Source organism: Mesitornis unicolor, unplaced genomic scaffold (assembly GCF_000695765.1).
Source record: "Mesitornis unicolor isolate BGI_N332 unplaced genomic scaffold, ASM69576v1 scaffold18691, whole genome shotgun sequence".
In the NCBI taxonomy this organism is placed as follows: Eukaryota; Metazoa; Chordata; class Aves; order Mesitornithiformes; family Mesitornithidae; genus Mesitornis; species Mesitornis unicolor.
The window spans coordinates 55,611-66,732 of NW_010163407.1; positions in this window are offsets into that span (position 1 = coordinate 55,611).

The window sequence follows — 11,122 nt, forward strand, 5'->3', positions numbered from 1 at the left end:
GGAAGCAAAGGATAGAAGGAGCAAGAAAAAGAAAGACTAAGGTGTGTGTTTGTTTTTTCATAGAGAAAATATTGTCAACTTTATACTGAGCCATTCTGCATATTCTGCAGCCTCTGGGCACATGCACAATCTGAATAAATTTACTTGCACTCACAAATTAGCCCAATCTTTGCAGTTCCCCAAAAAAAGGCATGTTAAAATCAGATGTCACATCAGAACATGGAAAATTGTTTTGTTTAAATTTTTTTCAGTGGACAAAAATGGCCTTTTTGTTCCTACAGAGAACTACCTGTCATTCCCCTTTTTTCCCTGGCTTACTCCTCTGGCTTTTGAGCCACTTCCACTTTGCAGTGAAAAGCTGGAGAATCGTTGCATAGTTATAGAAATGATTTTGACTTTTTCTTTTTTGAAATTTTTCTTGGAAAACTTCTTTTGATTTGTGCTATATCATGAAGTCCCAGTGCATCTCTAAGTAATTGCACACTTTATCATCCAGATTACAAAACTGCAGAGAAAATAGAGGAGACCTTTACCTGTAGGATGAAGGAGGGATCAGATGACTGAAGTGGAAGTAGAGTCAGTGAGCATAAATACAAGAGCTTGCCCTGTCGATATCTAGCACCAACCAAAGCAAGCAAAGGAAATGGAAATGAGGTGCGAAGCCAAATGATAAAATGCTTCTCTGCTTACTTTAAACAGTCTCTTTCCAGTCATCCTTACAGCCTTGGTTAGATTCATTGTCCAGTGCCTCTCAGTCAATATTCTATTTATCATTCAAGAACCAGAGTGGTTATGATCCTTCATCCTTGATAAAAGAGTAGAAATTACTTATTTAATTGGGAGCAGGGATGAGAACTTGGTTCGCTTCCTTCCTGTTAACTCTGTTGCTTACTGTAAATTACTTGACAAAAAGTCCATTTTCAGTATTACTTATACTCATTTAGTTCTGTTTTCGACACCACTTGAAACTGCTTCCTTTCAAAAGACAGAGCATCATCAAGGAATTCACAGATTAGATCTCATTCAGCTGAACACAGTCTATGCAATTCTGATCATGGTTATTTTTCAGAACAGATTTGTGTATGTGTCTGGATATTTTGAGAAGTACATTGTTGATTACTAAAGCAATCAAGTCCAGACAGTGATTTTGTGATTCACTTCAGTGACGTGATATAAATACAATACATAAGCTTTTCACTTTCATTTATAACGCTGAACACCCACTCAGCTGCCTTGCTGAGATTTGTTCCGTTTTCTCCAATTCTATGTTTACCAACCCTTTAAGCTGAAACAAAAGAACCCCACACACAAAGTAGGTATTTTTGGAGGAAGAGACTGATGGCTTTCTGTGTACAGAAACATCTTACTTTCTCTTCAGTTGATTTTATAAATTACTGCTCACACTGAACCAGACTGTTTATCACTTTCATCCTCAGCGGTGCTTTCTCAACTCGTCAGTAGCTGTACTTTGCCTTCCCAATATTTTTAGCCCAAGATTTAAGATGGACAGAGAGTGCCACTCTTATAAATCCCGATTTCATTAGTGATGAAGTGGCTGGCAAAAAGTCCCTGCAGTAGATGCTCTGCTTTCCATCTCCCATCCAGCCTAACTAGGGCTCCAGTGGTAAAAAGAGCATAGGATGCATGGGACCCGCTGAAGCACGATAATAAGACTTATGAAGAAAGCAGTCCCTGTGAGGCCTCATTACAGGCATTTCTAGGGCTAAGTTACTGCTTCAGAGGGTAGAAAAGGCATCTTTACAACAACCTCCCCAAAACAAAGTGTATCATTTCTATCTGGATCTGTCTTTCATCTCTCTCATAATAGCATCAGTGTAAGACTTGCTAATTGGTACATAACGCAGTTTGTCATACATTTTTGTTACGCTGTCATTATTTTTACCATCAATATGAGCCCATCTAAACACTGAGGCATAACTGTCTCCAATTAACTGATGAAAAATGACATCTGTGTAAATGTGCGGTGTAAAATTGTCCTCATCTATCTGAATACAGTATTTTTTTCCTGGTAGCTTTCTTTCACAGGCAAACTAAAATTGAGAGATGGAATGAATTTTAGGAAATAAATAAAACAGCAACACTGTTGTTTTCACTAAGTACATAGACAGTTCTGTGCAGCTTGTATTTCAGTAGGGGTGGGAAAGACAGATGCTACCTATCCTATTAGCTGAAAAATAATATAACTAGATTGCAGAAAAAAGCCCCAGCAGGATAAAAATATCTGAAGGTAAAATGAAACCTAGTCAATGTTTTCTCAAACTTTTTTCAAAAACAGGAAGACTTTAAAAAGTGGTACCTGACAATTTAAGTCTATCTACATTCATAGTTAGAGGGGTGTGTGTGTATCCATATTTGTATAAAATATAGTTGTATCTGTTTATAATATACCAATGCAAAAGCAAGCAGGTAACTGCTTATTGTCAGTGTCTCTGATTAGTCTGTGTACAGATGTAATTAATGTTTACAAAAAGCCTGAATAGAGCATTCAGGGGTTGGATACTTTTAATGGATTTCAATCAAAGTACATTTAAACTATTAAAAGAAAATGTGGAACAGAGAAAAATGAAGAGGGTGAAAAGGAGATGTGGAAACTCAAGTTCCTTCCTCCAGCTGCTCTTAGTGGGGTGCTAACAAGTCCCCTTGCTCCATGTTACAGAAGAACCAGTGGTGAGCATCAGGCTTTGGGCAGAGTCTGATCAGCCGCAGACGTGAGGCACCTCAAGGTGCCATTGCAGGACCCAGGAGGATTCGGCAGTGGCCAAGCCACCTTGCAAGGAACAAGAGAGCTTTAGAGTTTGAGATTTGAAAGTGGAGCGAGTGGAGTCCAGCCATCCACAGCAGTACCACAGGGCTCTTCAGAGCTGCACTGCAGGCCTTGTCTGGCAGCTGCGATGCTCTGTGAGTGTGCAAAACCCAAATCCAAACCATGTTTAAACATAAACTCTTCTTCTGTCCACATTCATCCTGTACAAACTCACAATATAGATGGCCTAAACTCTGGAGAAGAATTTTCTTATGCCTCCTTTGCTATTTACAAATAAAATGGCCTGAAGAGAAGTCACATTTATTTGCAACTAAAATACCATCTGCTTATGTGTGAAAAAAATGCCTAGTCATATGGTTTCAGGGTTAAAATGATAAATTTAATTATCTGAAAGTAAAAGAGCAATTCACATTTGGAAACAGCAAATTTCAGCAGAACTCTAATTTTATGCTGTTTCCTGAAAGTTCAATAGACACTGGGGTTTTCTCCAAAATTCAACGCATCATTTGGAGCAAAACTGTTGAGATGCTGCATTTACAAAGCATAACAAAATGCAGCTTATCACACACCCCATTGTGACTGCTAATACACATTGGAAAGTTCCCTGTACTTTCATCATTCATACATTTTTGTCCTTTATCGGTGGCTGCCTACATTGCCATATAACAGTTTAAATTACCCAAACTCACTTTGTTAAATCAAATTCTGCTTTTTTTTCCCTTTTATTCCATTAAGAAGATGCATGCTACATACAGTCCAGTATTAAAGTTGGTTTGAATTGATTAATTTTTCTAGTTACTCTATTGCATGAAAAATATCACTTATATTTTTCCTATCATGGTTTCTTATACAGAAACATAATGCTCAGATGACAAATAATTTCTCTATGGGAAGATTAAAAAAAAGTTGCTTCTATACTTAACAGATGTTCTTCTCTGTCCTGATTAGTATCCGCATCACTCTGAAGTTGAACATTTCCTTTTATTTCTCTATGTGAACGTTTCTTTAGAGTTCTAATGAATTTTCCAGCCCTCAGTTCTTCGGGTTCCTCAGACTTTATTCTCAGACGTCCTGACCCAGTACCGCCATGGCCCGACAAAGCACTCACCGTTACATAACGTAATGCAGCTCTGTAACTCTTTTGTTCCCTGAATCTATGGTCAAGCCATTCAGCAATGCATACCTTTACCTTGCGACATGCTGAGATATGTTCTAGTTTAAGGACATTTTTTCTAACTAAAGAAAAAGTGATCTTCTGTCAAGCTGCAGTATTTTTAGGCGCTTTCTCCTCCAACTTAGTATTCACTGGAGTCCTCTAAGATTTCTCTATTGCTTCAGTCCATGCCAACTCAGACAAAACATTAGTGCTTCTTCAAAAGCACTGAAAATTGTTGTTTTGTTTTTCGCAAAGAAAGGAGACAAGCCATACAGGTCAGCCACTCTAGAGATCCACCAGGGAGCAAACTGGTAGATTAAAAACACTCTCTAATAAGGTGTTTTTTCATAATTCATTGTTTGAATTCACTGCTGAGGGAAAACGACTGCAATGAAAATTGATGCAAGTGAAGGCACAGGCAGAACCGTAGAGCCACAGCCTCATGTCTCACTTTCCTTAGCTCCGTCTAGAGCACCTGTACCTAACATTAGAGGGATTTCTGCGTTTAATTTCACACCATATAAAATATCAACAGATTGACAACCCAAATTCCTAAAAGTGCTTTATTACTTGGATGCTGATTTCCACCAGTTTTTGGATTCTGGATATAGGGTCGTGGAGACTTGTATCTGGTTGGACGTAGGTCTAATTACTGGCAATAAACGCCCTGTTTTATCTCTCTGGTATACATGACCTGACCAGCTTTCTGGAGCCTCATCCATGACACTAGCTCACACAATCACACTCTGGGACAAGGCAGGCTTTGTTGTTGATTTTTTTGTTTGTTTTCTAATTGTTTTGATGAATGCTCTTGAGTTTTACCAAGTGATGTGAGAATGACTGTCCAGATTTCTCAGATGTTTGAATTCAAGGCACAAACTAGTATAAATTGCAACTCACTCATTTGCAACTGAAAAGGTAACCTCTGTACTGGGGAGAGAGGGGAAGGAAGGGTAAGAAGGTTGATGGCAGATGTGTTTATGATAGATCATTTTTTGGAATAGCAAAAAGACTTCGTTTTTACACAAGCTTTTCCATGTTTTACCTTCTTTATATCCCCTATATTTCATTTTCGAGCAAAATATCCCTCAAATTTCCGTAATACAGTTCATGGCTAGTCTCCTTTGCCCAACTTAAACCAAAACTATTTAAAAACATCAAGAATTTGAGAATAAACTATTGTCAGGGAAAACTAAAAAAAAAAAAAGAAAAAACTTATGACTATCTTTTATTTTGCTGGCACCACTCCTTGCTGATGCAAAAAGTTACATTATTTAAGCCGTCTTCCACATTTCTGGAGAATCTCAGCTCTTGTGGTTTTTTCTCCCTTTCTTCTTTTACTGCACTATTCTCACATTTCTCTCTAGGTCTGGTACCTACCTTGCTAATCACGCAGACTCTGACACATTCTTTATTCGGTATTTCAGCTCTCACTGATCAGCATAACCATGCACTTCCAGCCATTTCCTGTGGTCCTTTGTAAACAAGCTGCAGGATTTTCTCAAGAAGATAGATTATGCACTTTATCTTCAGTAAAAGTTCTAATTTGTGTCCAAGTAACAATGAGCCCACAATCTCTTCCTGTATCACACCTGTTTAATTTAAGATCAATACTCACATGTCTAACATTCAATATATGCTTATAATGTTTGGATGTGGTCTCTGGAAGACATTTTTGATGTTTAATTTCTGAGGTTTCCTTCTAGGATGATACAGATGGTATAGTTCTCTGTTTAATTGTTCTTGAGGAAGACTCATTATTTTCTCAATTTTTGTTGTATTTTTGTAAATTTAATAATGCAGAGCCCCTTTAAACAAGAAGAATCTTCAGCTTTTGACCTTATGAGAAGTCATTGAAGTTCCCCTGAGACCTACTGCCTGACTGAAGGTAAATTCGACAAGTCGTTTCCTTTGAGTGGTGAGTGCCCAAATCAATGTACATCTGTCACTTATTAGTTTAATAGTAATAGTAATTAATTAGCTTAATTAGTAAGGCTAATAATACAGTGGTAACTCAGCCTTTTTTTTTTCCCCTAAGCTTTGTAAAATATTAGTAAGCAGTTTCTAATAGCAAAAAATGGTCATCTATTGGGCCAGTAATTCAAATGAATGTGGCCAGTGGATATAATTAGGTGTATAATGAATCAGAAGATAGCACGCCTGTTGGCATGGCCATTGTGCTGATAAACTTATATGCACCTCAGGGAAAGGGTCAGTCTGGGGCAGTTCCTAAAGACATCAGCAGGAGTCTCAGTTTCTGCATAAAAACTTCTGGTTTTGGAATGTCAATGGAAAATGTCACAGGCAATTTAGCACTATCTCTTGTATTAATCTATGTATGCTGAGAATAAATGTTATTTTAGATAGACACACTGCATTGGTTAGACCCAGAAGAGTTAAAACAGAAAAGTATGTCTAAGTTGATTTTGCCATTACAGAGCTTTGGCTGTTTAGTAAAGAAGTGACAAAAGGTCTTTTTTCTTCCTCTAGGATACTTGAGATTCTCTACCAAGTGAAGTTGAAATTTGGTCTAAACATCAACAAAATTGCCTATTCCCCCCTTTTGAAAGGACTATTCAATCTTTGGGAGAGATTTAGTAATAAAGAAGATCATACTAAACGTGCTAAAAATTCTCCTCAGGTAAAAGCTTCATCTTTCAAAAATAAACTTTACACTGAATTTGCAGCAGAGACTTATTTCATTCGGGGTCAATCCTATATTTTGCTGGGTTTGCACAAGAATAAAATCATGCAAATAACATACTGCAGAGCCCTAAAGAAACTCCCCAGCTAGCTCCTTTTCCTATCACCTTCCCCAGCTTTCCAAAGCCTCTATAAACTTGCACCTCTATTTTGCACAGAATTGAATGGTTTCAGAAGTCTTTTACACTGTGACTGTGTATTTGGGCAAACTTTCCCATCACAGTTGCAGCGTCAATGATCAAACCATAATTGGTTGTGATCTTATGCTCCCAGTAATTGTGTCTTCTCTAGCTTGAAGGTGGATAAAACTTCTATTAGACTCTGAAGGACTCAGACTTCAACTCAGTCTTTCTAAGTGAAAAATATGAAAAAGTTGGAGAAGCAAAATATGCTCACCAGGAGCAATATTGCCTTTGAACAGAAATGCTTCATACTTTCAGTTTACATTAAGGCCTCGGTCTTTGTTGCCAGTGTATGGCACAGGCATTGGCTTTAGATGCTGTGGAAGGATTTCTTTTCCCAGATGGCAGAACATGATTAGAAATTTTCTGTGATCTTTTCTGCTATGGCTATTCTTTCCAAGAAGGATTCATGCAATAGAAAGAAACTTGTTCTTTTCTCAGCCCTTACTCAATCTCTGTCCCAGGGTCTCAGATTCGCTGGGCAACATGCGCTCCCAGAAGTGTGCTCCTGTAGAAACACCTCTACAACTTCATCTTAACTTCATCCAGTGATTCTGTTTTGTTTAAGACCCTATACTGCTCCAGAAAAGAATGAATCCTTGCTCTTCACTTCACAGCATTTCTTTTTATTCCTGTTACAGGTTTGACACTTTGCAGTTACTCTTTTGTTTTTTTGCATTAATGAATGTGAGCATGCAACTAGGTCCTAAAATGCCTGCAGACAGTCCAAAGAAGTACAAACAAATGAACATTAAAATAATGTTTAAAATGTAGTTTGATCTTCAGCAAAAGAAAGGATATAAAGTATTCCTTCACAATTTTTGCATGAGGCCAACAGCTCACTGCTTTCCTGCTGTGAGCAAATGCCTATATCAATATTTTCTGCTTGCATACTAAATGCATCTGGTGTTCCTTACCTAACACCATACGTTTCCTGACTTAGATGTTTCACAGTAGGACTGGGCTCCTGTCTCCTGTTGCAGGAATGTTCTGTATGAAGAGCAGAACAGGGCTTAACAGCCCCATTAACAGTTTATTACAAGTGCCAGTGTTTTGATCAATATATAAATGCTGGGTTTCTCCATCAGTCATAAAAACAGGTGCCTTTGGTTCTGTGTAAAATGTTGTGGAGTTCACACATATAAGCATGTACAAGATTGAGTCTGTGGATAGTGTCCTTCATTCTAACTGCACATCCATCTACACTCAAACAGCTCTATCAGACATCATACATAAGCATCGATCTCTTTTATTTTGTGGTGGGGCCTGATGTGGGTCCTACTACCCAACACCTTTGGTGGGTTATTTAATTTTCTTTGAAATTCAAAACATGTATGTATACCATACAGCTCACTTCATTTGCTTTCAGTAGTGCAAACTGCATAGAACTGCTTCAGTACAGGACTCTGATATCATTGCCTTTGCTGCATCCATTTATGCTGTCAGTTTTTCCGTCCTTTGCCAGTAATGCAAAGTTAATGTTTCCCACTAAGCATGGCCACCAGTTCTCGTTGGGAAAGGTGACATGAATCCTCCTGTTGAAGTAAGTGAAGGATTTTTTTCCTTTGGTGTAAACAGAATTTTATTAGTTTAGCATCTGAATAACTTGCTGATGTCAAGTGGTTGTCCCGTGATTCCTGTGTGCAAGACAGAAGAAAATTACATGTGTAAAGACATTACAGCATACAAAAGAATAAATGAGTAGAAATTTAAAAGATAGGTCATCAGTCCATTTGGCATTGTTACTGAAATGCTACATTTCATGTTACTTTTCCACCTCTAGATTGAAATTAAAATTAAGATGGACTAAAATCTAATTTCATGTTTGACCCTCTAGTTCCTAGGAAGGAAGCAGCTTGCATATAAAAGCAGAAGAGAAAAAAAGAAAGATTTAATACAAAGAAATCTGAACGTGATAGTGTTCACAATGCTGCAATGCCAAAAAAATGCTTGCCCTCTATCTCCCAAAGCACGGTGTTATTGCTCGGAAAAGAAAAGGGGTCCAGCAGAATTACCATGAAGCAGGTAGCCTCTTATTCAAACTGAGTTTCTGTGCTCACCTATTTAAAGAATCCATGCAAAGTAATTGGAGATGTAAAAGTGGAATCAAACAAAATTTAAATTGTAATAATTTTGAATGAGCTTTGAAAGGCATTTCTGAATTCACATGCCTATCAAAAAATCCAAAGAAGATTTCAATAAAGAACCTATCAACAAGCTGCTGTTTCCAACTTTTCCATTAACTGAAGGTATATCAGTGCTTTCTCGTTTCATGGTTGGAGCTCAGTTACTTTGGCCCCACTATATTTCTAAAGTGTTCAGATAAAGCTAAATGGCTTCACATTGTTCAACATCTTTCCAATTTTCTACTGTAGAGGAACCAATAGAATATATGCCTTGCCAAGTGTGAGAAATGGTAGGATCAAGTGTTGAGTCTCAATCTCAAGTTTCAATCTGTTTCACATCTTGTCTGATTTACAGTATCTTTGTATCAGTTGAAACAGGTGGTTAAGCAGCCTTTATTATAAGGCTTTAAGCTGACAATAATGCTAACAGTGTAAAATAATATAATTCTCTGGAAAAGAAGCTTAAAGCTATCTCTGAAATCAGACACAACAGAGACTCCTTGTCCTGGCACTCAGTGAACTAAGGGGGTAGCAAGGAAATGTATGCATTAAATGATGCTTTTAAGGTACTAAGAATACAGCACACCTTTGTGTATTTTGATTAGTTTGCGTGCTATTAGAAGAGTACAATAAAGAGAGAAAGCTTGGTTCCCCTTCTTCTTATAAACACCAATAAGATGCAGAATATTTTGTGAAGGATAGCTCTGTGAGATGCGATGCTTGGATTTATGGAGAATTGCTTGATTTATTTTTTTCTGTCAATCCATTCTTTAATAAGGAAAGATTGTTGTGTGAGGGTCCTGGCATATCACCTGCTGCTTTCGTTAAATGTATGTCCAAAATAAATATCTGATTCTTTACCTAATCAATAACCTAAATCACCTGCTTTCCAATTTGGGTTCTTTCATAGACCAGGACTAAAGGATTTAAATGAACCTCTCTATCTCCTGCCACTCCAGGTGCCCTTCCTGTCCCCTCCAGGAAATTCTTGCTCGTCCCTGCTGTGGCATCTGAATCTACTGGTTGCAGCATATTTACTGGTTTGCCCAGAGAGGTGATGGAGGCCCCATCCCTGGAGATATTCAAGGTCAGGCTTGATGGTGCTCTGAGCAACCTGATCTGGTAACAACATCCCTGCTCACTGCAGGGGAGTTGGACCAGATGATCTTCAAAGGTCCCTTCCAACCCAAGACATTGTATGGTTCTATGATTGTATACCCAGAACTTCTGTAACTTTCTGGCTTCACCGAAGTTCACTGGAGGATTTTTGTAGATCTTCCTCTATATTTATGCATGCTGTCATACTCCTCCATTATAATTTTTATCCACATCGTCCTAGCTTAATCCCATCTGGACCCCAAAAAGCCTGAACAGTAGAGCCATAGGTGAACCAGAAAAGGTAATCTTCCTTATTGGACTGAAAATGGCTTCAAGGGATGCTTCTCGGAGCCATGTCCTATCTTGGAATGGTTATTTCTGTCATGTTTTTACTATTCAAGGGCCCTGACAAATGCTCTATTAATCCTGAGTAGTTTAAATTTTCAACATTAATTTAAATTTAAAGATCACTAATGTTTAAGCAGAAGTTCCTTAGTCTATGACAAATTTTAATGTAGATTAGAATGTGAGAGAGTACCATTTTTGCCCTTATAAAGAGGGAGCTGTTTCAAGTTCAGGGATGCTTATTTTGTGTTTACTCATGCTTTCTTTTTTTCAGATAAGCATGTGGGTTTAAGTGTCTTTTTATTTAGTCTTATTATTTTAACCAAGTTAATCCTCTTCTGTTTATTTCTCCTTCAGTAAGTCTTTAATTTAGGTACAACGTTTGGCAAGTAACTGAGGGTTTTGACGCTTTGGAGTATCTCTGACTGTGAGACCTGCACATGGGATTCCCATTAATGTCAGCTAGAATTGTGCACACAGAGCAAGGCAGTGCCTCTGACCCTTTAGAGAGAAAGAGGTTTAGTTGTTAAGAGAAAAAAAGAAAAACGTTATCTACAGGAAAGAGCAAGGAAATGAATCAAAAGAAAAACTAGGATGCTGCTAAAAGAAAGGTTTCTTACAAAAAAATAAAAGCAAAACTATGGAATGAAAAATCTAGATCACAGTGATGCGTAAAAGGGGGGATCTAATTCTGACACAAGATGAGACAAGATGGGAGTGAATTTTA